Source organism: Perissodus microlepis, chromosome 19, assembly GCF_051167445.1.
Source record: "Perissodus microlepis isolate ML-2025 ecotype Zambia chromosome 19, ASM5116744v1, whole genome shotgun sequence".
NCBI lineage: Eukaryota > Metazoa > Chordata > Actinopteri > Cichliformes > Cichlidae > Perissodus > Perissodus microlepis.
The window spans coordinates 3,582,807-3,608,517 of record NC_140479.1 but is presented as its reverse complement, the minus strand read 5'-3'; the positions used below and the strand labels follow the sequence as shown (position 1 = coordinate 3,608,517).

General features: G+C 38.6%; 2 long non-coding RNA genes across 4 annotated transcripts in view; one reads left to right on the top strand and one right to left on the bottom strand.

Annotated features, from left to right (window-relative positions):
- The window catches only part of LOC146365200 (uncharacterized), a 105,999-nt gene extending 86,388 nt beyond the window's left edge, over positions 1–19,611 (bottom strand). The window contains exons 1-3 of one of the 2 annotated variants that reach the window (XR_014798721.1): positions 19,073–19,611; positions 18,686–18,858; positions 18,367–18,438 (exon numbers count right to left, since the gene is read on the bottom strand). This is a non-coding gene — a long non-coding RNA (uncharacterized LOC146365200). The remainder of the gene's footprint in view (positions 1–18,366; positions 18,439–18,685; positions 18,859–19,072) is intronic. The other variant, XR_014798720.1, reaches the window with a different exon arrangement.
- A 15-nt stretch (positions 19,612–19,626) lies between these two features.
- LOC146365199 (uncharacterized) lies at positions 19,627–25,174 on the top strand. Of its 2 annotated transcripts, none has more exons than XR_014798723.1 (6): positions 19,627–19,931; positions 21,418–22,177; positions 22,665–22,821; positions 23,074–23,112; positions 23,287–23,408; positions 24,592–25,174. It is a non-coding gene; the product is annotated as an uncharacterized LOC146365199 (long non-coding RNA). The 2 variants fall into 2 exon arrangements; XR_014798722.1 differs by having other exon boundaries at positions 23,074–23,182.
- Positions 25,175–25,711: the final 537 nt, after the last annotated feature.

Below are 25,711 nucleotides of genomic sequence, written 5' to 3'. Positions count from 1 at the left end.
GCACGGAGATGCTGAATTCTATAAGGCAAAACCGTATTTATGTGTGTCTGAGTCTTCTATCAAAAGTTATAGCTATGTTTATGAAGTTGTACAAAAACGCTTTATTTCGCCAAGACAGTGCGTTTCTCGCTATTTCATGCATTTGAATGGAGTTCTCGCTCGACACAAAGTATAGGTTTTCATTTGGTGAATAACTTGAAATTCTTAGCTCAAACAGCTGCAAAACCTATTTCCCCAGCACGGAGATGCTGAATTCTATAAGGCAAAGCTGTAAATACGTATATCTGAGTCTTCTATCAAAAGTTATAGCTATGTTTATGAAGTTGTACAAAAACGCTTTATTTCGCCAAGACAGTGCGTTTCTTGCTATTTCATGCATTTTGAATGGAGTTCTCGCCCGACACAAAGTATAGGTTTTCATTTTGTGAATAACTTGAAAATCTTAGCTCAAACAGCTGCAAAACCTATCTCCCCAGCACGGAGATGCTGAATTCTATAAGGCAAAGCCGTATTTATGTGTGTCTGAGTCTTCTATCAAAAGTTATAGCTATGTTTATGAAGTTGTACAAAAACGCTTTATTTCGCCAAGACAGTGCGTTTCTCGCTATTTCATGCATTTGAATGGAGTTCTCGCTCGACACAAAGTATAGGTTTTCATTTGGTGAATAACTTGAAAATCTTAGCTCAAACAGCTGCAAAACCTATTTCCCCAGCACGGAGATGCTGAATTCTATAAGGCAAAGCCATATTTATGTGTGTCTGAGTCTTCTATCAAAAGTTACAGCTATCTCCATGTAGTTGATGGAAAAACGCTTTATTTCACCACGTTAGTGCGTTTCTCGCTATTACATGCATTTGAATGGAGTTCTCGCCCAAAACAAAGTACAGGTTTTCATTTTGTGAATAACTTGACAATCTTAGCTCAAACAGCTGCAAAACCTATTTCCCCAGCACGGAGATGCTGAATTCTATAAGTCAAAGCTTTAAATACGTATATCTGAGTCTTCTATCAAAAGTTATAGCTATGTTTATGAAGTTGTACGAAAACGCTTTATTTCGCCAAGACAGTGCGGTTCTCGCTATTACATGCATTTGAATGGAGTTCTCGCCCGACACAAAGTATAGGTTTTCATTTTGTGAATAACTTGAAAATCTTAGCTCAAACAGCTGCAAAACCTATTTCCCCAGCACGGAGATGCTGAATTCTATAAGGCAAAGCCATATTTATGTGTGTCTGAGTCTTCTATCAAAAGTTACAGCTATCTCCATGTAGTTGATGGAAAAACGCTTTATTTCACCACGTTAGTGCGTTTCTCGCTATTACATGCATTTGAATGGAGTTCTCGCCCAAAACAAAGTACAGGTTTTCATTTTGTGAATAACTTGACAATCTTAGCTCAAACAGCTGCAAAACCTATTTCCCCAGCACGGAGATGCTGAATTCTATAAGGCAAAGCTGTAAATACGTATATCTGAGTCTTCTATCAAAAGTTATAGCTATGTTTATGAAGTTGTACAAAAACGCTTTATTTCGCCAAGACAGTGCGTTTCTCGCTATTTCATGCATTTGAATGGAGTTCTCGCCCGACACAAAGTATAGGTTTTCATTTTGTGAATAACTTGGAAATCTTAGCTCAAACAGCTTCAAAACCTATTTCCCCAGCACGGAGATGCTGAATTCTATAAGGCAAAGCTATAAATACGTATATCTGAGTCTTCTATCAAAAGTTATAGCTATGTTTATGAAGTTGTACAAAAACGCTTTATTTCGCCAAGACAGTGCGTTTCTCGCTATTACATGCATTTGAATGGAGTTCTCGCCCGACACAAAGTATAGGTTTTCATTTTATGAATAACTTGACAATCTTAGCTCAAACAGCTGCAAAACCTATTTCCCCAGCACGGAGATGCTGAATTCTATAAGGCAAAGCCGTATTTATGTGTGTCTGAGTCTTCTATCAAAAGTTATAGCTATGTTTATGAAGTTGTACAAAAACGCTTTATTTCGCCAAGACAGTGCGTTTCTCGCTATTTCATGCATTTGAATGGAGTTCTCGCCCGACACAAAGTATAGGTTTTCATTTGGTGAATAACTTGAAAATCTTAGCTCAAACAGCTGCAAAACCTATTTCCCCAGCACGGAGATGCTGAATTCTATAAGGCAAAACCATATTTATGTCTGTCTGAGTCTTCTAAAAAAAGTTATGGCTATGTTTATGAAGTTGTACAAAAACGCTTTATTTCGCCAAGACAGTGCGTTTCTCACTGACACATGCATTTGAATGGAGTTCTCGCCCGACACAAAGTATAGGTTTTCATTTTGTGAATAACTTGAAAATCTTAGCTCAAACAGCTGCAAAACCTACTTCCCCAGCACGGAGATGCTGAATTCTATAAGGCAAAGCCGTATTTATGTGTGTCTGAGTCTTCTATCAAAAGTTATAGCTATGTTTATGAAGTTGTACGAAAACGCTTTATTTCGCCAAGACAGTGCGGTTCTCGCTATTACATGCATTTGAATGGAGTTCTCGCCCGACACAAAGTATAGGTTTTCATTTTGTGAATAACTTGGAAATCTTAGCTCAAACAGCTGCAAAACCTATTTCCCCAGCACGGAGATGCTGAATTCTATAAGTCAAAGCTTTAAATACGTATATCTGAGTCTTCTATCAAAAGTTATAGCTATGTTTATGAAGTTGTACAAAAACGCTTTATTTCGCCAAGACAGTGCGTTTCTCGCTATTTCATGCATTTGAATGTAGTTCTCGCCCGACACAAAGTATAGGTTTTCATTTTGTGAATAACTTGAAAATCTTAGCTCAAACAGCTGCAAAACCTACTTCCCCAGCACGGAGATGCTGAATTCTATAAGGCAAAGCCGTATTTATGTGTGTCTGAGTCTTCTATCAAAAGTTATAGCTATGTTTATGAAGTTGTACAAAAACGCTTTATTTCGCCAAGACAGTGCGTTTCTTGCTATTACATGCATTTTGAATGGAGTTCTCGCCCGACACAAAGTATAGGTTTTCATTTGGTGAATAACTTGAAAATCTTAGCTCAAACAGCTGCAAAACCTATTTCCCCAGCACGGAGATGCTGAATTCTATAAGGCAAAGCCGTATTTATGTGTGTCTGAGTCTTCTATCAAAAGTTATAGCTATGTTTATGAAGTTGTACAAAAACGCTTTATTTCGCCAAGACAGTGCGTTTCTCGCTATTACATGCATGGAGTTCTCGCCCGACACAAAGTATAGGTTTTCATTTTGTGAATAACTTGAAAATCTTAGCTCAAACAGCTGCAAAACCTATTTCCCCAGCACGGAGATGCTGAATTCTATAAGGCAAAGCCGTATTTATGTCTGTCTGACTCTTCTAAAAAAAGTTATAGCTATGTTTATGAAGTTGTACAAAAACGCTTTATTTCGCTAAGACAGCGCGTTTCTCGCTATTACATGCATTTGAATGGAGTTCTCGCCCGACACAAAGTATAGGTTTTCATTTTGTGAATAACTTGAAAATCTTAGCTCAAACAGCTGCAAAACCTATTTCCCCAGCACGGAGATGCTGAATTCTATAAGGCAAAGCTGTAAATACGTATATCTGAGTCTTCTATCAAAAGTTATAGCTATGTTTATGAAGTTGTACAAAAACGCTTTATTTCGCCAAGACAGTGCGTTTCTCGCTATTTCATGCATTTGAATGGAGTTCTCGCCCGACACAAAGTATAGGTTTTCATTTGGTGAATAACTTGAAAATCTTAGCTCAAACAGCTGCAAAACCTGTTTCCCCAGCACGGAGATGCTGAATTCTATAAGGCAAAACCATATTTATGTGTGTCTGAGTCTTCTATCAAAAGTTATAGCTATGTTTATGAAGTTGTACAAAAACGCTTTATTTCGCCAAGACAGTGCGTTTCTCGCTATTTCATGCATTTGAATGGAGTTCTCGCCCGACACAAAGTATAGGTTTTCATTTGGTGAATAACTTGAAAATCTTAGCTCAAACAGCTGCAAAACCTGTTTCCCCAGCACGGAGATGCTGAATTCTATAAGGCAAAACCGTATTTATGTGTGTCTGAGTCTTCTATCAAAAGTTATAGCTATGTTTATGAAGTTGTACAAAAACGCTTTATTTCGCCAAGACAGTGCGTTTCTCGCTATTTCATGCATTTGAATGGAGTTCTCGCTCGACACAAAGTATAGGTTTTCATTTGGTGAATAACTTGAAATTCTTAGCTCAAACAGCTGCAAAACCTATTTCCCCAGCACGGAGATGCTGAATTCTATAAGGCAAAGCTGTAAATACGTATATCTGAGTCTTCTATCAAAAGTTATAGCTATGTTTATGAAGTTGTACAAAAACGCTTTATTTCGCCAAGACAGTGCGTTTCTTGCTATTTCATGCATTTTGAATGGAGTTCTCGCCCGACACAAAGTATAGGTTTTCATTTTGTGAATAACTTGAAAATCTTAGCTCAAACAGCTGCAAAACCTACTTCCCCAGCACGGAGATGCTGAATTCTATAAGGCAAAACCGTATTTATGTGTGTCTGAGTCTTCTAAAAAAAGTTATGGCTATGTTTATGAAGTTGTACAAAAACGCTTTATTTCGCCAAGACAGTGCGTTTCTCGCTATTACATGCATTTGAATGGAGTTCTCGCCCGACACAAAGTATAGGTTTTCATTTTGTGAATAACTTGAAAGTCTTAGCTCAAACAGCTGCAAAACCTACTTCCCCAGCACGGAGATGCTGAATTCTATAAGGCAAAGCCGTATTCATGTGTGTCTGAGTCTTCTATCAAAAGTTATAGCTATGTTTATGAAGTTGTACAAAAACGCTTTATTTCGCCAAGACAGTGCGTTTCTTGCTATTACATGCATTTTGAATGGAGTTCTCGCCCGACACAAAGTATAGGTTTTCATTTTGTGAATAACTTGAAAATCTTAGCTCAAACAGCTGCAAAACCTATTTCCCCAGCACGGAGATGCTGAATTCTATAAGGCAAAGCCATATTTATGTGTGTCTGAGTCTTCTATCAAAAGTTACAGCTATCTCCATGTAGTTGATGGAAAAACGCTTTATTTCACCACGTTAGTGCGTTTCTCGCTATTACATGCATTTGAATGGAGTTCTCGCCCAAAACAAAGTACAGGTTTTCATTTTGTGAATAACTTGACAATCTTAGCTCAAACAGCTGCAAAACCTATTTCCCCAGCACGGAGATGCTGAATTCTATAAGTCAAAGCTTTAAATACGTATATCTGAGTCTTCTATCAAAAGTTATAGCTATGTTTATGAAGTTGTACGAAAACGCTTTATTTCGCCAAGACAGTGCGGTTCTCGCTATTACATGCATTTGAATGGAGTTCTCGCCCGACACAAAGTATAGGTTTTCATTTTGTGAATAACTTGACAATCTTAGCTCAAACAGCTGCAAAACCTATTTCCCCAGCACGGAGATCCTGAATTCTATAAGTCAAAGCTTTAAATACGTATATCTGAGTCTTCTATCAAAAGTTACAGCTATGTTTATGAAGTTGTACAAAAACGCTTTATTTCGCCAAGACAGTGCGTTTCTCGCTATTTCATGCATTTGAATGGAGTTCTCGCCCGACACAAAGTATAGGTTTTCATTTTGTGAATAACTTGGAAATCTTAGCTCAAACAGCTTCAAAACCTATTTCCCCAGCACGGAGATGCTGAATTCTATAAGGCAAAGCTGTAAATACGTATATCTGAGTCTTCTATCAAAAGTTATAGCTATGTTTATGAAGTTGTACAAAAACGCTTTATTTCGCCAAGACAGTGCGTTTCTCGCTATTACATGCATTTGAATGGAGTTCTCGCCCGACACAAAGTATAGGTTTTCATTTTATGAATAACTTGACAATCTTAGCTCAAACAGCTGCAAAACCTATTTCCCCAGCACGGAGATGCTGAATTCTATAAGGCAAAGCCGTATTTATGTGTGTCTGAGTCTTCTATCAAAAGTTATAGCTATGTTTATGAAGTTGTACAAAAACGCTTTATTTCGCCAAGACAGTGCGTTTCTCGCTATTTCATGCATTTGAATGGAGTTCTCGCCCGACACAAAGTATAGGTTTTCATTTGGTGAATAACTTGAAAATCTTAGCTCAAACAGCTGCAAAACCTATTTCCCCAGCACGGAGATGCTGAATTCTATAAGGCAAAACCATATTTATGTCTGTCTGAGTCTTCTAAAAAAAGTTATGGCTATGTTTATGAAGTTGTACGAAAAGGCTTTATTTCGCCAAGACAGTGCGTTTCTCACTGACACATGCATTTGAATGGAGTTCTTGCCCGACACAAAGTATTGGTTTTCATTTTGTGAATAACTTGAAAATCTTAGCTCAAACAGCTGCAAAACCTACTTCCCCAGCACGGAGATGCTGAATTCTATAAGGCAAAGCCGTATTTATGTGTGTCTGAGTCTTCTATCAAAAGTTGTGACTATGTTTATGAAGTTGTACAAAAACGCTTTATTTCGCTAAGACAGTGCGTTTCTCGCTATTACATGCATTTGAATGGAGTTCTCGCCCGACACAAAGTATAGGTTTTCATTTTGTGAATAACTTGAAAATCTTAGCTCAAACAGCTGCAAAACCTATTTCCCCAGCACGGAGATGCTGAATTCTATAAGGCAAAGCTGTAAATACGTATATCTGAGTCTTCTATCAAAAGTTGTGACTATGTTTATGAAGTTGTACAAAAACGCTTTATTTCGCCAAGACAGTGCGTTTCTCGCTATTTCATGCATTTGAATGGAGTTCTCGCCCGACACAAAGTATAGGTTTTCATTTTATGAATAACTTGACAATCTTAGCTCAAACAGCTGCAAAACCTATTTCCCCAGCACGGAGATGCTGAATTCTATAAGGCAAAGCCGTATTTATGTGTGTCTGAGTCTTCTATCAAAAGTTATAGCTATGTTTATGAAGTTGTACAAAAACGCTTTATTTCGCCAAGACAGTGCGTTTCTCGCTATTACATGCATTTGAATGGAGTTCTCGCCCGACACAAAGTATAGGTTTTCATTTTGTGAATAACTTGAAAATCTTAGCTCAAACAGCTGCAAAACCTATTTCCCCAGCACGGAGATGCTGAACTCTATAAGGCAAAGCCGTATTTATGTGTGTCTGAGTCTTCTATCAAAAGTTACAGCTATCTCCATGTAGTTGATGGAAAAACGCTTTATTTCACCACGTTAGTGCGTTTCTCGCTATTACATGCATTTGAATGGAGTTCTCGCCCGACACAAAGTATAGGTTTTCATTTTGTGAATAACTTGAAAATCTTAGCTCAAACAGCTGCAAAACCTATTTCCCCAGCACGGAGATGCTGAATTCTATAAGGCAAAGCTGTAAATACGTATATCTGAGTCTTCTATCAAAAGTTATAGCTATGTTTATGAAGTTGTACAAAAACGCTTTATTTCGCCAAGACAGTGCGTTTCTCGCTATTTCATGCATTTGAATGGAGTTCTCGCCCGACACAAAGTATAGGTTTTCATTTTGTGAATAACTTGAAAATCTTAGCTCAAACAGCTGCAAAACCTATTTCCCCAGCACGGAGATGCTGAATTCTATAAGGCAAAGCCGTATTTATGTGTGTCTGAGTCTTCTATCAAAAGTTATAGCTATGTTTATGAAGTTGTACAAAAACGCTTTATTTCGCCAAGACAGTGCGTTTCTCGCTATTTCATGCATTTGAATGGAGTTCTCGCCCGACACAAAGTATAGGTTTTCATTTTGTGAATAACTTGAAAATCTTAGCTCAAACAGCTGCAAAACCTATTTCCCCAGCACGGAGATGCTGAATTCTATAAGGCAAAGCTGTAAATACGTATATCTGAGTCTTCTATCAAAAGTTATAGCTATGTTTATGAAGTTGTACAAAAACGCTTTATTTCGCCAAGACAGTGCGTTTCTCGCTATTTCATGCATTTGAATGGAGTTCTCGCCCGACACAAAGTATAGGTTTTCATTTTGTGAATAACTTGAAAATCTTAGCTCAAACAGCTGCAAAACCTATTTCCCCAGCACGGAGATGCTGAATTCTATAAGGCAAAGCCATATTTATGTGTGTCTGAGTCTTCTATCAAAAGTTACAGCTATCTCCATGTAGTTGATGGAAAAACGCTTTATTTCGCCAAGTCAGTGCGTTTCTCGCTATTACATGCATTTGAATGGAGTTCTCGCCCGACACAAAGTATAGGTTTTCATTTTGTGAATAACTTGACAATCTTAGCTCAAACAGCTGCAAAACCTATTTCCCCAGCACGGAGATGCTGAATTCTATAAGGCAAAGCTGTAAATACGTATATCTGAGTCTTCTATCAAAAGTTATAGCTATGTTTATGAAGTTGTACAAAAACGCTTTATTTCGCCAAGACAGTGCGTTTCTCGCTATTACATGCATTTGAATGTAGTTCTCGCCCGACACAAAGTATAGGTTTTCATTTTGTGAATAACTTGAAAATCTTAGCTCAAACAGCTGCAAAACCTATTTCCCCAGCACGGAGATTCGGAATTCTATAAGGCAAAGCCGTATTTATGTGTGTCTGAGTCTTCTATCAAAAGTTATGGCTATGTTTATGAAGTTGTACAAAAACGCTTTATTTCGCCAAGACAGTGCGTTTCTCACTGACACATGCATTTGAATGGAGTTCTCGCCCGACACAAAGTATAGGTTTTCATTTGGTGAATAACTTGAAAATCTTAGCTCAAACAGCTGCAAAACCTATTTCCCCAGCACGGAGATTCGGAATTCTATAAGGCAAAGCCGTATTTATGTGTGTCTGAGTCTTCTATCAAAAGTTACAGCTATCTCCATGTAGTTGATGGAAAAACGCTTTATTTCACCACGTTAGTGCGTTTCTCGCTATTACATGCATTTGAATGGAGTTCTCGCCCGACACAAAGTATAGGTTTTCATTTTGTGAATAACTTGAAAATCTTAGCTCAAACAGCTGCAAAACCTATTTCCCCAGCACGGAGATGCTGAATTCTATAAGGCAAAGCTGTAAATACGTATATCTGAGTCTTCTATCAAAAGTTATAGCTATGTTTATGAAGTTGTACAAAAACGCTTTATTTCGCCAAGTCAGTGCGTTTCTCGCTATTTCATGCATTTGAATGGAGTTCTCGCCCGACACAAAGTATAGGTTTTCATTTTGTGAATAACTTGAAAATCTTAGCTCAAACAGCTGCAAAACCTATTTCCCCAGCACGGAGATGCTGAATTCTATAAGGCAAAGCCGTATTTATGTGTGTCTGAGTCTTCTATCAAAAGTTATGGTTATGTTTATGAAGTTGTACAAAAACGCTTTATTTCACCACGTTAGTGCGTTTCTCGCTATTTCATGCATTTGAATGGAGTTCTCGCCCGATACAAAGTATAGGTTTTCATTTTATGAATAACTTGACAATCTTAGCTCAAACAGCTGCAAAACCTATTTCCCCAGCACGGAGATGCTGAATTCTATAAGGCAAAGCTGTATTTATGTGTGTCTGAGTCTTCTATCAAAAGTTACAGCTATCTCCATGTAGTTGATGGAAAAACGCTTTATTTCGCCAAGTCAGTGCGTTTCTCGCTATTACATGCATTTGAATGGAGTTCTCGCCCGACACAAAGTATAGGTTTTCATTTTGTGAATAACTTGACAATCTTAGCTCAAACAGCTGCAAAACCTATTTCCTCAGCACGGAGATGCTGAATTCTATAAGGCAAAGCTGTAAATACGTATATCTGAGTCTTCTATCAAAAGTTATAGCTATGTTTATGAAGTTGTACAAAAACGCTTTATTTCGCCAAGACAGTGCGTTTCTCGCTATTACATGCATTTGAATGGAGTTCTCGCCCGACACAAAGTATAGGTTTTCATTTTGTGAATAACTTGAAAATCTTAGCTCAAACAGCTGCAAAACCTATTTCCCCAGCACGGAGATGCTGAATTCTATAAGGCAAAGCTGTAAATACGTATATCTGAGTCTTCTAACAAAAGTTGTGACTATGTTTATGAAGTTGTACAAAAACGCTTTATTTCGCCAAGACAGTGCGGTTCTCGCTATTACATGCATTTGAATGGAGTTCTCGCCCGACACAAAGTATAGGTTTTCATTTTGTGAATAACTTGAAAATCTTAGCTCAAACAGCTGCAAAACCTATTTCCCCAGCACGGAGATGCTGAATTCTATAAGGCAAAGCCGTATTTATGTGTGTCTGAGTCTTCTATCAAAAGTTATAGCTATGTTTATGAAGTTGTACAAAAACGCTTTATTTCGCCAAGACAGTGCTTTTCTCGCTATTTCATGCATTTGAATGGAGTTCTCGCCCGACACAAAGTATAGGTTTTCATTTTGTGAATAACTTGAAAATCTTAGCTCAAACAGCTGCAAAACCTATTTCCCCAGCACGGAGATGCTGAATTCTATAAGGCAAAACCATATTTATGTGTGTCTGAGTCTTCTATCAAAAGTTACAGCTATCTCCATGTAGTTGATGGAAAAACGCTTTATTTCACCACGTTAGTGCGTTTCTCGCTATTACATGCATTTGAATGGAGTTCTCGCCCGACACAAAGTATAGGTTTTCATTTTGTGAATAACTTGAAAATCTTAGCTCAAACAGCTGCAAAACCTATTTCCCCAGCACGGAGATGCTGAATTCTATAAGGCAAAGCTGTAAATACGTATATCTGAGTCTTCTAACAAAAGTTATGGCTATGTTTATGAAGTTGTACAAAAACGCTTTATTTCGCCAAGTCAGTGCGTTTCTCGCTATTTCATGCATTTGAATGGAGTTCTCGCCCGACACAAAGTATAGGTTTTCATTTTGTGAATAACTTGAAAATCTTAGCTCAAACAGCTGCAAAACCTATTTCCCCAGCACGGAGATGCTGAATTCTATAAGGCAAAGCCGTATTTATGTGTGTCTGAGTCTTCTATCAAAAGTTATGGTTATGTTTATGAAGTTGTACAAAAACGCTTTATTTCACCACGTTAGTGCGTTTCTCGCTATTACATGCATTTGAATGGAGTTCTCGCCCGACACAAAGTATAGGTTTTCATTTTGTGAATAACTTGAAAATCTTAGCTCAAACAGCTGCAAAACCTATTTCCCCAGCACGGAGATGCTGAATTCTATAAGGCAAAGCTGTAAATACGTATATCTGAGTCTTCTATCAAAAGTTATAGCTATGTTTATGAAGTTGTACAAAAACGCTTTATTTCGCCGAGTCAGTGCGTTTCTCGCTATTACATGCATTTGAATGGAGTTCTCGCCCGACACAAAGTATAGCTTTTCTTTTTGTGAATAACTTGAAAATCTTAGCTCAAACAGCTGCAAAACCTATTTCCCCAGCACGGAGATTCGGAATTCTATAAGGCAAAGCCGTATTTATGTGTGTCTGAGTCTTCTATCAAAAGTTATAGCTATGTTTATGAAGTTGTACAAAAACGCTTTATTTCGCCAAGACAGTGCGTTTCTCGCTATTACATGCATTTGAATGGAGTTCTCGCCCGACACAAAGTATAGGTTTTCATTTTGTGAATAACTTGAAAATCTTAGCTCAAACAGCTGCAAAACCTATTTCCCCAGCACGGAGATGCTGAACTCTATAAGGCAAAGCCGTATTTATGTGTGTCTGAGTCTTCTATCAAAAGTTACAGCTATCTCCATGTAGTTGATGGAAAAACGCTTTATTTCACCACGTTAGTGCGTTTCTCGCTATTACATGCATTTGAATGGAGTTCTCGCCCGACACAAAGTATAGGTTTTCATTTTGTGAATAACTTGAAAATCTTAGCTCAAACAGCTGCAAAACCTATTTCCCCAGCACGGAGATGCTGAATTCTATAAGGCAAAGCTGTAAATACGTATATCTGAGTCTTCTATCAAAAGTTATAGCTATGTTTATGAAGTTGTACAAAAACGCTTTATTTCGCCAAGACAGTGCGTTTCTCGCTATTTCATGCATTTGAATGGAGTTCTCGCCCGACACAAAGTATAGGTTTTCATTTTGTGAATAACTTGAAAATCTTAGCTCAAACAGCTGCAAAACCTATTTCCCCAGCACGGAGATGCTGAATTCTATAAGGCAAAGCTGTAAATACGTATATCTGAGTCTTCTATCAAAAGTTATAGCTATGTTTATGAAGTTGTACAAAAACGCTTTATTTCGCCAAGACAGTGCGTTTCTCGCTATTTCATGCATTTGAATGGAGTTCTCGCCCGACACAAAGTATAGGTTTTCATTTTGTGAATAACTTGAAAATCTTAGCTCAAACAGCTGCAAAACCTATTTCCCCAGCACGGAGATGCTGAATTCTATAAGGCAAAGCCGTATTTATGTGTGTCTGAGTCTTCTATCAAAAGTTACAGCTATCTCCATGTAGTTGATGGAAAAACGCTTTATTTCGCCAAGTCAGTGCGTTTCTCGCTATTACATGCATTTGAATGGAGTTCTCGCCCAAAACAAAGTACAGGTTTTCATTTTGTGAATAACTTGACAATCTTAGCTCAAACAGCTGCAAAACCTATTTCCCCAGCACGGAGATGCTGAATTCTATAAGGCAAAGCCGTATTTATGTGTGTCTGAGTCTTCTATCAAAAGTTATAGCTATGTTTATGAAGTTGTACAAAAACGCTTTATTTCGCCAAGACAGTGCGTTTCTCGCTATTTCATGCATTTGAATGGAGTTCTCGCCCGACACAAAGTATAGGTTTTCATTTTGTGAATAACTTGAAAATCTTAGCTCAAACAGCTGCAAAACCTATTTCCCCAGCACGGAGATGCTGAATTCTATAAGGCAAAGCCGTATTTATGTGTGTCTGAGTCTTCTATCAAAAGTTATAGCTATGTTTATGAAGTTGTACAAAAACGCTTTATTTCGCCAAGACAGTGCGTTTCTCGCTATTTCATGCATTTGAATGGAGTTCTCGCCCGACACAAAGTATAGGTTTTCATTTTGTGAATAACTTGAAAATCTTAGCTCAAACAGCTGCAAAACCTATTTCCCCAGCACGGAGATGCTGAATTCTATAAGGCAAAGCCATATTTATGTGTGTCTGAGTCTTCTATCAAAAGTTATAGCTATCTCCATGTAGTTGATGGAAAAACGCTTTATTTCGCCAAGTCAGTGCGTTTCTCGCTATTACATGCATTTGAATGGAGTTCTCGCCCGACACAAAGTATAGGTTTTCATTTTGTGAATAACTTGAAAATCTTAGCTCAAACAGCTGCAAAACCTATTTCCCCAGCACGGAGATGCTGAATTCTATAAGGCAAAGCTGTAAATACGTATATCTGAGTCTTCTATCAAAAGTTATAGCTATGTTTATGAAGTTGTACAAAAACGCTTTATTTCGCCAAGACAGTGCGTTTCTCGCTATTACATGCATTTGAATGGAGTTCTCGCCCGACACAAAGTATAGGTTTTCATTTTGTGAATAACTTGAAAATCTTAGCTCAAACAGCTGCAAAACCTATTTCCCCAGCACGGAGATGCTGAATTCTATAAGGCAAAGCTAGAAATACGTATATCTGAGTCTTCTATCAAAAGTTGTGACTATGTTTATGAAGTTGTACAAAAACGCTTTATTTCGCCAAGACAGTGCGGTTCTCGCTATTACATGCATTTGAATGGAGTTCTCGCCCGACACAAAGTATAGGTTTTCATTTTGTGAATAACTTGAAAATCTTAGCTCAAACAGCTGCAAAACCTATTTCCCCAGCACGGAGATGCTGAATTCTATAAGGCAAAGCCGTATTTATGTGTGTCTGAGTCTTCTATCAAAAGTTATGGCTATGTTTATGAAGTTGTACAAAAACGCTTTATTTCGCCAAGACAGTGCGTTTCTCACTGACACATGCATTTGAATGGAGTTCTCGCCCGACACAAAGTATAGGTTTTCATTTGGTGAATAACTTGAAAATCTTAGCTCAAACAGCTGCAAAACCTATTTCCCCAGCACGGAGATTCGGAATTCTATAAGGCAAAGCCGTATTTATGTGTGTCTGAGTCTTCTATCAAAAGTTATAGCTATGTTTATGAAGTTGTACAAAAACGCTTTATTTCGCCAAGACAGTGCTTTTCTCGCTATTTCATGCATTTGAATGGAGTTCTCGCCCGACAGAAAGTATAGGTTTTCATTTTGTGAATAACTTGAAAATCTTAGCTCAAACAGCTGCAAAACCTATTTCCCCAGCACGGAGATGCTGAATTCTATAAGGCAAAGCCGTATTTATGTGTGTCTGAGTCTTCTATCAAAAGTTACAGCTATGTTTATGAAGTTGTACAAAAACGCTTTATTTCGCCAAGTCAGTGCGTTTCTCGCTATTTCATGCATTTGAATGGAGTTCTCGCCCGACACAAAGTATAGGTTTTCATTTTGTGAATAACTTGAAAATCTTAGCTCAAACAGCTGCAAAACCTATTTCCCCAGCACGGAGATGCTGAATTCTATAAGGCAAAGCTGTAAATACGTATATCTGAGTCTTCTATCAAAAGTTATAGCTATGTTTATGAAGTTGTACAAAAACGCTTTATTTCGCCAAGTCAGTGCGTTTCTCGCTATTTCATGCATTTGAATGGAGTTCTCGCCCGACACAAAGTATAGGTTTTCATTTTGTGAATAACTTGAAAATCTTAGCTCAAACAGCTGCAAAACCTATTTCCCCAGCACGGAGATGCGGAATTCTATAAGGCAAATCCATATATATGTGTGTCTGAGTCTTCTATCAAAAGTTACAGCTATCTATATGTAGTTGATGGAAAAACGCTTTATTTCACCACGTTAGTGCGTTTCTCGCTATTACATGCATTTGAATGGAGTTCTCGCCCGACACAAAGTATAGGTTTTCATTTTGTGAATAACTTGAAAATCTTAGCTCAAACAGCTGCAAAACCTATTTCCCCAGCACGGAGATGCTGAATTCTATAAGGCAAAGCTGTAAATACGTATATCTGAGTCTTCTATCAAAAGTTATGGCTATGTTTATGAAGTTGTACAAAAACGCTTTATTTCGCCGAGTCAGTGCGTTTCTCGCTATTTCATGCATTTGAATGGAGTTCTCGCCAGACACAAAGTATAGGTTTTCATTTTATGAATAACTTGACAATCTTAGCTCAAACAGCTGCAAAACCTATTTCCCCAGCACGGAGATGCTGAATTCTATAAGGCAAAGCCGTATTTATGTGTGTCTGAGTCTTCTATCAAAAGTTATAGCTATGTTTATGAAGTTGTACAAAAAGGCTTTATTTCGCCAAGACAGTGCGTTTCTCGCTATTTCATGCATTTGAATGGAGTTCTCGCCCGACACAAAGTATAGGTTTTCATTTTGTGAATAACTTGAAAATCTTAGCTCAAACAGCTGCAAAACCTATTTCCCCAGCACGGAGATGCTGAATTCTATAAGGCAAAGCCGTATTTATGTGTGTCTGAGTCTTCTATCAAAAGTTACAGCTATCTCCATGTAGTTGATGGAAAAACGCTTTATTTCAACACGTTAGTGCGTTTCTCGCTATTTCATGCATTTGAATGGAGTTCTCGCCCAAAACAAAGTACAGGTTTTCATTTTGTGAATAACTTGACAATCTTAGCTCAAACAGCTGCAAAACCTATTTCCCCAGCACGGAGATGCTGAATTCTATAAGGCAAAGCCGTATTTATGTGTGTCTGAGTCTTCTATCAAAAGTTATGGTTATGTTTATGAAGTTGTACAAAAACGCTTTATTTCGCCAAGACAGTGCGTTTCTCGCTATTTCATGCATTTGAATGGAGTTCTCGCCCGACACAAAGTATAGGTTTTCATTTTGTGAATAACTTGAAAATCTTAGCTCAAACAGCTGCAAAACCTATTTCCCCAGCACGGAGATGCTGAATTCTATAAGGCAAAGCTGTAAATACGTATATCTGAGTCTTCTATCAAAAGTTATAGCTATGTTTATGAAGTTGTACAAAAACGCTTTATTTCGCCGAGTCAGTGCGTTTCTCGCTATTACATGCATTTGAATGGAGTTCTCGCCCGACACAAAGTATAGGTTTTCATTTTGTGAATAACTTGAAAATCTTAGCTCAAACAGCTGCAAAACCTATTTCCCCAGCACGGAGATGCTGAATTCTATAAGGCAAAGCTGTAAATACGTATATCTGAGTCTTCTATCAAAAGTTATAGCTATGTTTATGAAGTTGTACAAAAACGCTTTATTTCGCCAAGACAGCGCGTTTCTCGCTATTACATGCATTTGAATGGAGTTCTCGCCCGACACAAAGTATAGGTTTTCATTTTGTGAATAACTTGAAAATCTTAGCTCAAACAGCTGCAAAACCTATTTCCCCAGCACGGAGATGCTGAATTCTATAAGGCAAAGCTGTAAATACGTATATCTGAGTCTTCTAACAAAAGTTATAGCTATGTTTATGAAGTTGTACAAAAACGCTTTATTTCGCCAAGACAGTGCGTTTCTCGCTATTTCATGCATTTGAATGGAGTTCTCGCCCGACACAAAGTATAGGTTTTCATTTTGTGAATAACTTGAAAATCTTAGCTCAAACAGCTGCAAAACCTATTTCCCCAGCACGGAGATGCTGAATTCTATAAGGCAAAGCCGTATTTATGTGTGTCTGAGTCTTCTATCAAAAGTTATAGCTATGTTTATGAAGTTGTACAAAAACGCTTTATTTCGCCAAGACAGTGCGTTTCTCGCTATTTCATGCATTTGAATGGAGTTCTCGCCCGACACAAAGTATAGGTTTTCATTTTGTGAATAACTTGAAAATCTTAGCTCAAAGAGCTGCAAAACCTATTTCCCCAGCACGGAGATGCTGAATTCTATAAGGCAAAACCATATTTATGTCTGTCTGAGTCTTCTAAAAAAAGTTATGGCTATGTTTATGAAGTTGTACAAAAACGCTTTATTTCGCCAAGACAGTGCCTTTCTCACTGATACATGCATTTGAATGGAGTTCTCGCCCGACACAAAGTACAGGTTTTCATTTTGTGAATAACTTGAAAATCTTGGCTCAAACAGCTGCAAAACCTATTTCCCCAACACGGAGATGCTGAATTCTATAAGGCAAAGCCATATTTATGTGTGTCTGAGTCTTCTATCAAAAGTTATGGTTATGTTTATGAAGTTGTACAAAAACGCTTTATTTCGCCAAGACAGCGCGTTTCTCGCTATTTCATGCAGTTGAATGGAGTTCTCGCCCGACACAAAGTATAGGTTTTCATTTTGTGAATAACTTGAAAATCTTAGCTCAAACAGCTGCAAATCCTATTTCCCCAGCACGGAGATGCTGAATTCTATAAGGCAAAGCTGTAAATACGTATATCTGAGTCTTCTATCAAAAGTTGTGACTATGTTTATGAAGTTGTACAAAAACGCTTTATTTCGCCAAGACAGTGCCTTTCTCACTGATACATGCATTTGAATGGAGTTCTCGCCCGACACAAAGTATAGGTTTTCATTTTGTGAATAACTTGAAAATCTTAGCTCAAACAGCTGCAAATCCTATTTCCCCAGCACGGAGATGCTGAATTCTATAAGGCAAAGCTGTAAATACGTATATCTGAGTCTTCTATCAAAAGTTGTGACTATGTTTATGAAGTTGTACAAAAACGCTTTATTTCACCAAGACAGTGCGTTTCTTCCTATTTCATGCATTTTGAATGGAGTTCTCGCCCGACACAAAGTATAGGTTTTCATTTTGTGAATAACTTGAAAATCTTAGCTCAAACAGCTGCAAAACCTATTTCCCCAGCACGGAGATGCTGAATTCTATAAGGCAAAGCTGTAAATACGTATATCTGAGTCTTCTATCAAAAGTTATAGCTATGTTTATGAAGTTGTACAAAAACGCTTTATTTCGCCAAGCCAGTGCGTTTCTCGCTATTTCATGCATTTGAATGGAGTTCTCGCCCGACACAAAGTATAGGTTTTCATTTTGTGAATAACTTGAAAATCTTAGCTCAAACAGCTGCAAAACCTATTTCCCCAGCACGGAGATGCTGAATTCTATAAGGCAAAGCTGTAAATACGTATATCTGAGTCTTCTATCAAAAGTTACAGCTATCTCCATGTAGTTGATGGAAAAACGCTTTATTTCACCACGTTAGTGCGTTTCTCGCTATTACATGCATTTGAATGGAGTTCTCGCCCGACACAAAGTATAGGTTTTCATTATGTGAATAACTTGAAAATCTTAGCTCAAACAGCAGCAAAACCTGTTTGCTCAACACGGGGATATCGAATTTTATAAGATAAAGCCATAAATATGTGTATGTCCGTCTTCTATCAAACGTTACAGCTGTCTTGAATGAAAGCATTATAGCAGCTTACCTCGATCATGTGTTAGAACAGACACATGGGCCACCTACGTGTCCTCCTACGGCAGGAGTAGTTTCCACAAACCTGCAAAACAAAAAGAAATGATCAGGTGACATGAATAGATTTATACAGCCATAAGCAAGAGATTCTTCCTGCCTGTGGGCGTCAAACTATACCCCCCCCCCTCCTTACTGTAACTATCAAAACTATCATAGTCTAAAACTATCATCTCATATCAAAACTATCATAATCACATTATCTGACTTTATCAGTTATAACAATGAGAAACGGTAAACAATTTGGCAAATAAATGACTTATAATTGTGCTTACCTGGTCCAGATGATCCACAGCCCCTTTGCATTTGTTATAATCCAGGATGATGTGGGGCTTTCTCTTCCCAGAGTCCTGGACTTGTAGCTCACGGTGCCTGGTGCTCAATAAGACAACATTTTTTCTTTGCTTGGGGATGTAGGAAACCACAGCCTTGTCCCCCCTGTAGCGACCTGGACGGGATAGACGATCATCGAATCTTACTGCCCGATTAATTTGCTCAAATCTTTTTTTTGACATGGTAGCAGGAAACAGAAGAGCCCTGTCTCCCCATCCCACAGACTTGTTGTCGTTTCATGTTGAGACCTGTACAGGCCAGCCAGCATCACAAGCCCCATGTAAGCCTGCAACCCCTCCTCATCTATGTCCTTCCAGTCTTTTACTGACCTGTTGCCCTGCAGGTTGGTGAAATGCAGGATTAGCTGCATAATGTCCTCTGCAAAAAAAAGATGGAAAGTGCTCACAGGGCTGCTGATCCTACGAATTGCATAATGGGTTGGTCCTGGGGTTAAAATGGGAGGAGGAAAAAATGGCAGGACCTCTTCATGTGTGGGTTGCCACATGATTTCTCCATTTTTAGATCTCCACTGGCCATCCTCCAGTCTTGTCTCTTCCTCCTGCTCTTCTTCCTCCTTCTCCTCCTCCTCCTCCTCACACGAGCTGCAAAGCTCCTCGGTGCCTGGCAAAAATTCTTCTTCGCTGTCAGAAGTATTTCCACTGCTTGTGGTATCGTTTTCACTTTCTGAAGAGTGCAAAACTGCAGCAACAGCCTCCTCTAAACTGAGTGCACGCTTCATTGTGTCTGTGCAGAAATGACCACTCAGACCAGGCTGCAAAGTATTCTCATAGACTTCAAAGGTGCACCTGAATAAACATGCTATACCATACAGCCAATAAGAGAGAGGAGGCTCACTCTTGATCAAGAAAAAACATAAACGCACGCCTTTGATCTCTCTCCCTCTCTCTCTCTCTCTCTCTCTCTCTCTCACACACACACACACACACACACACATGCTGGGTAATGGCACAGCTAGCGACTGGGTGACTTTATTCACCCGCTTCGGCTGTTATCAGTCCATACAATGGGCGTTATTAGCACAAATCAGTCCCATAGATATGGACCATCTCCTTCTAGATTGTTCAGAAGGTTGTTATCATCCATCCAGATGGAGGATCACTAACAGGAGCGTGGGAAGACTCCAGAATCCACTCTGGCTGGAATCCGGTGGATATGCAGTGTTTACAGGTAAGACCATTTAAACGGACAGCATTTATAGAATGACTATTAAAAGTCAGCGAGTGTCAATAATGTTAATGTGGTTATGTTAGTAATACACCGAGTGCTAATATAACAGCTTTAAGATGCATTTGTAGATATTATTACGTGTTTTACCGTCTTTATGGTGCTAGCTTAAAGTTACAGTGTAAACGTTAGCTTATATTGGAGGAAAGCTGTTACTGTTTAAACGATGTTAGCGCAGAAATATTAGCTTCTGTCATGACTGATGAAGTTACTGGTTAATAAAGTTTCCAGTAAAGTGTTTAATCGCAGCCACAGATTGACAGCAAATATCTCAATTAGCTTCAGTGCATCTGTAATAAATATGTGCAAGTTTCAGTGCTTCGTTTAAACTGTATGATACTTATACTGACCCAGGGTCAGTGTAAAATACAATCCTAGCTGTGTGAACAAAGCCTGGCTCCTTTAATCCTGCATGACAAACCTCAGGATGCAGGTTATTATTACTCTTTCCTGCTGGCACACCTGTCACACCTGAGAGTCAGCTAGAAACGTACAGTGACGTGGACATCATGCAAAGACTGCCAGACTCTGTAATACTGCAAATGATCAGTGACTCAAGTTAACACTAAACTTTAAACGGTACCTCTGTGTCTCTGTGTGTCTCTGAACATTTAGGATTGAGTCAGGCTGCATCTGTGTTAGTCCTCTGACAGACTGGTGACCTGTCCAGGTGTGCTCTACCTATGACTACTGGGACAGGCTCTAGCTCCTGTAATAGAAATTTTCTGTTATTCTCATTTAAAGTATTTAAGTGCTTATGCATATGCTTAGTTGTGACACTGTTATAGACTGTTCAGTGAAAGTTTCTAAAACTAGATGAACTTACTTCAGCAGTTTGAGAAAACAACTCCCTTTACAGGTGCTGATAACGCCAAGGGCACAAAACAGCATAACCATTGATCCGTTAGGTTTCATAGCGAGACACGTGAAGTGGCAGAGCTGACATGACTGAACTGTGATGTTTGATGTGTGTTGGCTCTCCTGTGCGCAGTAATAAATAGCTTGATCACAGCTCTTTCTGTGTTGCAGACTTTATTTAAAAAATTCCACGACACCCCCCCACCCTCCCACTGTGAACCTGAATTGAATATTCAGAAGACATTTGTTTAAATAGTTCTAGAAATCTGAGCTGTTGGTGTGTCCTTGGATTGTGTAGTAATAATATCAGAGCTAGCAATCTTTCTTACTGAATCTCTACTATGAGTCATGTTACCTGAGATTAATTCTACGTTTACCTGTCAGCCTGGACAAATGTGCTGTGTGAAGGAAATTAAATTAAATCAGGTCTGAACTGCTTACATTTAAGGAACCTGTTCATATTTAATTGAAATATGAACCAGTGTTTTTTTTTTATTGCTGATTCCAAGATAGTCTTTGTGGAAATCCTGTTTGGCTTTTTGTTATTTTAATTCTCTTTTCTGTTTTCCAGAACAGTTCTCCACAGTCACTGTCCACATGGGTCAGTGGGACCAAGAAGCACTCTGCTAATGTGTGGACTCTGACCAGCAACATCCAGCAAGACCCAGACAGCGTTTTCTATCTCCCAGCTGGAGGTTTTTGTTTGTCTGTGACTGGAGAGTCAGATTTTTGTTGAGCTTCACACTTGCAGAGGTAAGTCAGTTTGCAGAGATCCCTCCCACCCTGGCTTTTATGTGCTAGATTTCTTATCTGAAACAGTAATATTTCAGTGACTGCTGCTTATACCACAGGTTAATACACTCTACTGATCCCTGATAGGAGAATCATCAATTTTGCCAACAAAGAAGCCTGGTGGATGTTTGTTTACAGTCTGATGATGGGACATCATGCTCTGCATCTTCAAAGTTTGCCTCCTCATTATTATTCATACCCAGTAATGTGAAGTATGCTTATATCTACTATAACTGAACCAACCTGGTGCTCTTCATTGAGTCTGAATGTTGGATGTTGTGTATCTCGTGTTCTCTGGGCTTTGTTGTCCTCAGTCTTTTTGCAGGATCAGAAAACAAAACCAGGAGGCGCGTAAATGTTTCTTCTCCATGATGTTTCTTCAAATGTTCCTTATGGATGATGATAAGACTGTGACACAGGATGCCACCTTTGGTCTTGTGATGAAGCAAAGCTCAGGAAGAAGTGTGATTAAATGGTACCCACATGTGTGCTGCTGAGAAGGATGTACAGGGGCACCTGCAGCCAAATCCAAGCCTCAGGTTAGTTGTAGTTGCAGAACGCTATAGGACTGAGACATCTAAGGCATCAAATGTTTGATTAAACGGATGAAAAAGAGAAGTTTCTTCCCTATAATTATCACTTCTTAAAATCTGTAGCAACTTTAAGTCTGTCAGCATGCTGAGCATGCTCAGAATGTGACAATATATTTTTGTTCAATATTTAATTTCTGTCAGTTGCAATTGTTAAATGAAAATATATATATATATTCTTATAATTTAGCAAACTAATTTATCAAAAAAAATATATACATATATCTGTATTAGTTTTAATGAATTAATTTGACACCTGTATTGAAAATACCATATTGTATTCATACAGAATCAGTATGGTATCATTGTTTGTCTGTTCACTGATTGTTGAAGCTAAGAGCTAGTTTGATCTGTTTAGATCTAAAGTATCCAAAGTTGAGCTCTAATGTTTCCTCACCCTTGTGTGTGTGATATGTGATTTCCTACATGCTGGCAGAGCGGCAGTTTGTGCTCACAGATGGTGACGGTGTGGAGAGACGGTGGTGTTTCCTCAGAAGAACCAGCAGAGTCACAAAGGACACCAGTCCATCTCACCACCTTGACTTGCTGACTGATGTTCGTCTGCACTGCACAGAGGAAATCAACTGAGCGAGGTTTGTCCAGTGACGTGTTATGAAATGTATATTTGTTTTATGCTTACAGATATGTTTTTCTTGACAGAGGCTCTGCAGAGGTTTGACAAAGCAGAGAAAATATGTGCTTTACATTTTACTGTGATTTATTGAGATATTTGTTGCCTGATGTTCAGCAGGAATGGAGAAATAGAATCAAAGGGAGATGTTTTTCCTGTTTTTGTAATGATGTAAGTAAATCTTCAATATTATTTATTTGCTTGGTTATATTAGGAGTGTTTCTGAGTGAGGGGGAGAGGAGTCATCATCCAGGTAAAGTGACGTAGATCAGTGGATACACTTGTCTCCCCTTTAAAGGAGACGATCCAAGTCATCCTTAAATGTTAGTGCTTTCAAATACACAAACATTTTAAAGGACAGAAATGAACATCCAACTTTGACTGTAATACAAAATAAATCTTTGCATGTGTGTTTTCAAACTCTCAGATGGGCAGCATATCAGTCTTGGACTGTCTAACCTGCCGGAGCAGCATTGAATGATCACCACACATGAGCATGTTCCTGCAACATTCAGCATCTGATCCTTCATCTGTGTGCTGCTGCTTTTGGTAAGTACAGTTATCCAACTACAGTACCTCTAAACACATGCCATCCATTTCTTTTCTTTTTTTTTCTTTTTTTTGCCTGTCCCGTTTGGTTCTTTTGCCATCAGAATTATTGTCTAAAGGTGAAGAAAGATGCCCAACGGATTTACTTTACCAAATTGACCATCCCAGCCTTGCCGTAATGGTCTATTTGATATACCTTTTATTGTTTATTTTATTTATTTTTTATTTTCACTTGCTAGATACGGGACAGACTTGAATGAGGAAAAGAAAAGGGAGAAAGGAAGAGGGGGAAAAACAGCGGAGAAGAGGGACGGGGATAAAGGGCAAAAAAACAAAACCCAATTAAATAAGCAGACAAAAAAAAAATACATCTATCAATCACCTGGATCACCTGTTGAGAAAGAAAAAAGAAAACAAGCAGAAGAAAACGAGAGCAATACAATAAACAACATCACGATGATATATGGGAATATAACAGTAAATACTAAATATTAAACATTATTGTGCAGCACATAATATCGACAGCGCACAGTGTGCTTTGAGGTAGGAGCCAAAAAGGGTGTAGTTTGTGTGTGTGAGCACCCGTGTGTACACCTGTGAGCGTGAGCGCGCTTGTTTTAAAAGGTTCCTTCATGTAATGATCTGCTAGAGCAGGGGTGTCAAACTCAAATACACAGTGGGCCAAAATTCAAAACTGGAACAAAGTCGCGGGCTAACATTAATATAAAAAAAAAATCTTCCTCCAGATATGAGAATGAATCTTTTCTTATAGACTCAAACAAGTTTTGCTGAAAAACTGAATATGGAACAAGCAAAGCTTAATACTAAACTATATATATTAGCTGTATAATACCAGTAGGTCAGCTCTAATAGTAATTTGGTATGGCTTTGCGGGCCAAATGTAATTAGGCTGCGGGCCAGAGTTTGACACCTATGTGCTAGAGGGTGTGGGGAGCCACAGCCCCGTCCACCAGGGCATGAAGCAGGTATGGAGGAGATCAAAACTCCAGACATCCAGAGGCCCTCAGAACACAAGAGACCAAGGAAGACCAACAGAGGGGCAGCTGCGCCACTTCTGCCATCCATTTCTAACGGCCTGGTTACTTCCTGTCAGTTACTTTAGAAACCTTATGGTCACCTGACCTAACACTGTTTCTTCTTCTTCTTCCCCTTAATGTTGAAGTGTCAAATGTCAAACAGCTGGAGAGGAAACTACACCAGTGTACTGGGATGTTTCAGCAACACGTGCCAGATGCTGTACCTTCATGGTGACAGCACCAGAGACAGCCCCGCCTACCTCAGGACCTCGCCATTGATCATGATGATTATAATGATGACAGCGAGCGGAACTAAGACTGTAAAAATCCATGACCAGAATGTTTAGATGCTTTCTAATGTAATGTAATGTAATGAATACTGAGTTTTTGTCTCTCTTTTTTTTTTTCTCATTTGTTACTAACAAAGTTCACCAAACTCACACAGTTTACATTCTGTATGTTTCCATCAAGGTTTATTTTCTTAGAAATCATAGTTTTTCTCCCTTTCTCTTTTTCTCTTTTGTAATTGATGATAATTCAGTCAATATACTGCGCTGCTTCCTTTTATTGCGTCTCACATTGCTTTAAGTTTTTCAGTGTCCAGTTATTTTTTTACTGCTGTTTGAATTCTCTGTATGTTTGACCCTGTAGACTGTTTGATGGATTGCTTGTCTTCCTGTTTGTAACCGCCGCCTGTTTTTGACTAAAGATTTGGATTTCTGACTTTAACACAGCCTCTGCGTGTCCTCCCTTTGTGTCCTCTTCCTCTGTGAATGTGTTGCATGTGTCACAGATTCATTTTATTAACAGCTTTCCCACAGTGAGTTGCATCAGCATTCATTCACAGCACATTTCAGAAGGATTCAGATTAATAGAGTGATCTTATAGTCAGAATTATCCTGACAGAGTGCCACTGTAAATTATCTTTCATCAGGTAAATTTTAAAGTTCAGTATTTCAAAGCAGGAGTTATGAAGAATCATATTGGCATTAGGACTGTAACAATATGTACTTACAAACATACAGTTTTTTAATTATGTTAGAATATTGGAAGACAATCAACTTTTAGTGTTTTCCACATATTAATTATTCTGAAATAGAGATGGTGACCCTAACTGTACAGAAGCACTAAACAACTGACAATCTAACAGACATCATTGGCCTGAGCCATCATGCACAGTGAGTCTGATTCTTTGCTGTGAGAGTATGACAAGCATGTTTCTGGTCAGTTTGGAACAAATAATATCACAATGTTGATCTTTTTGTC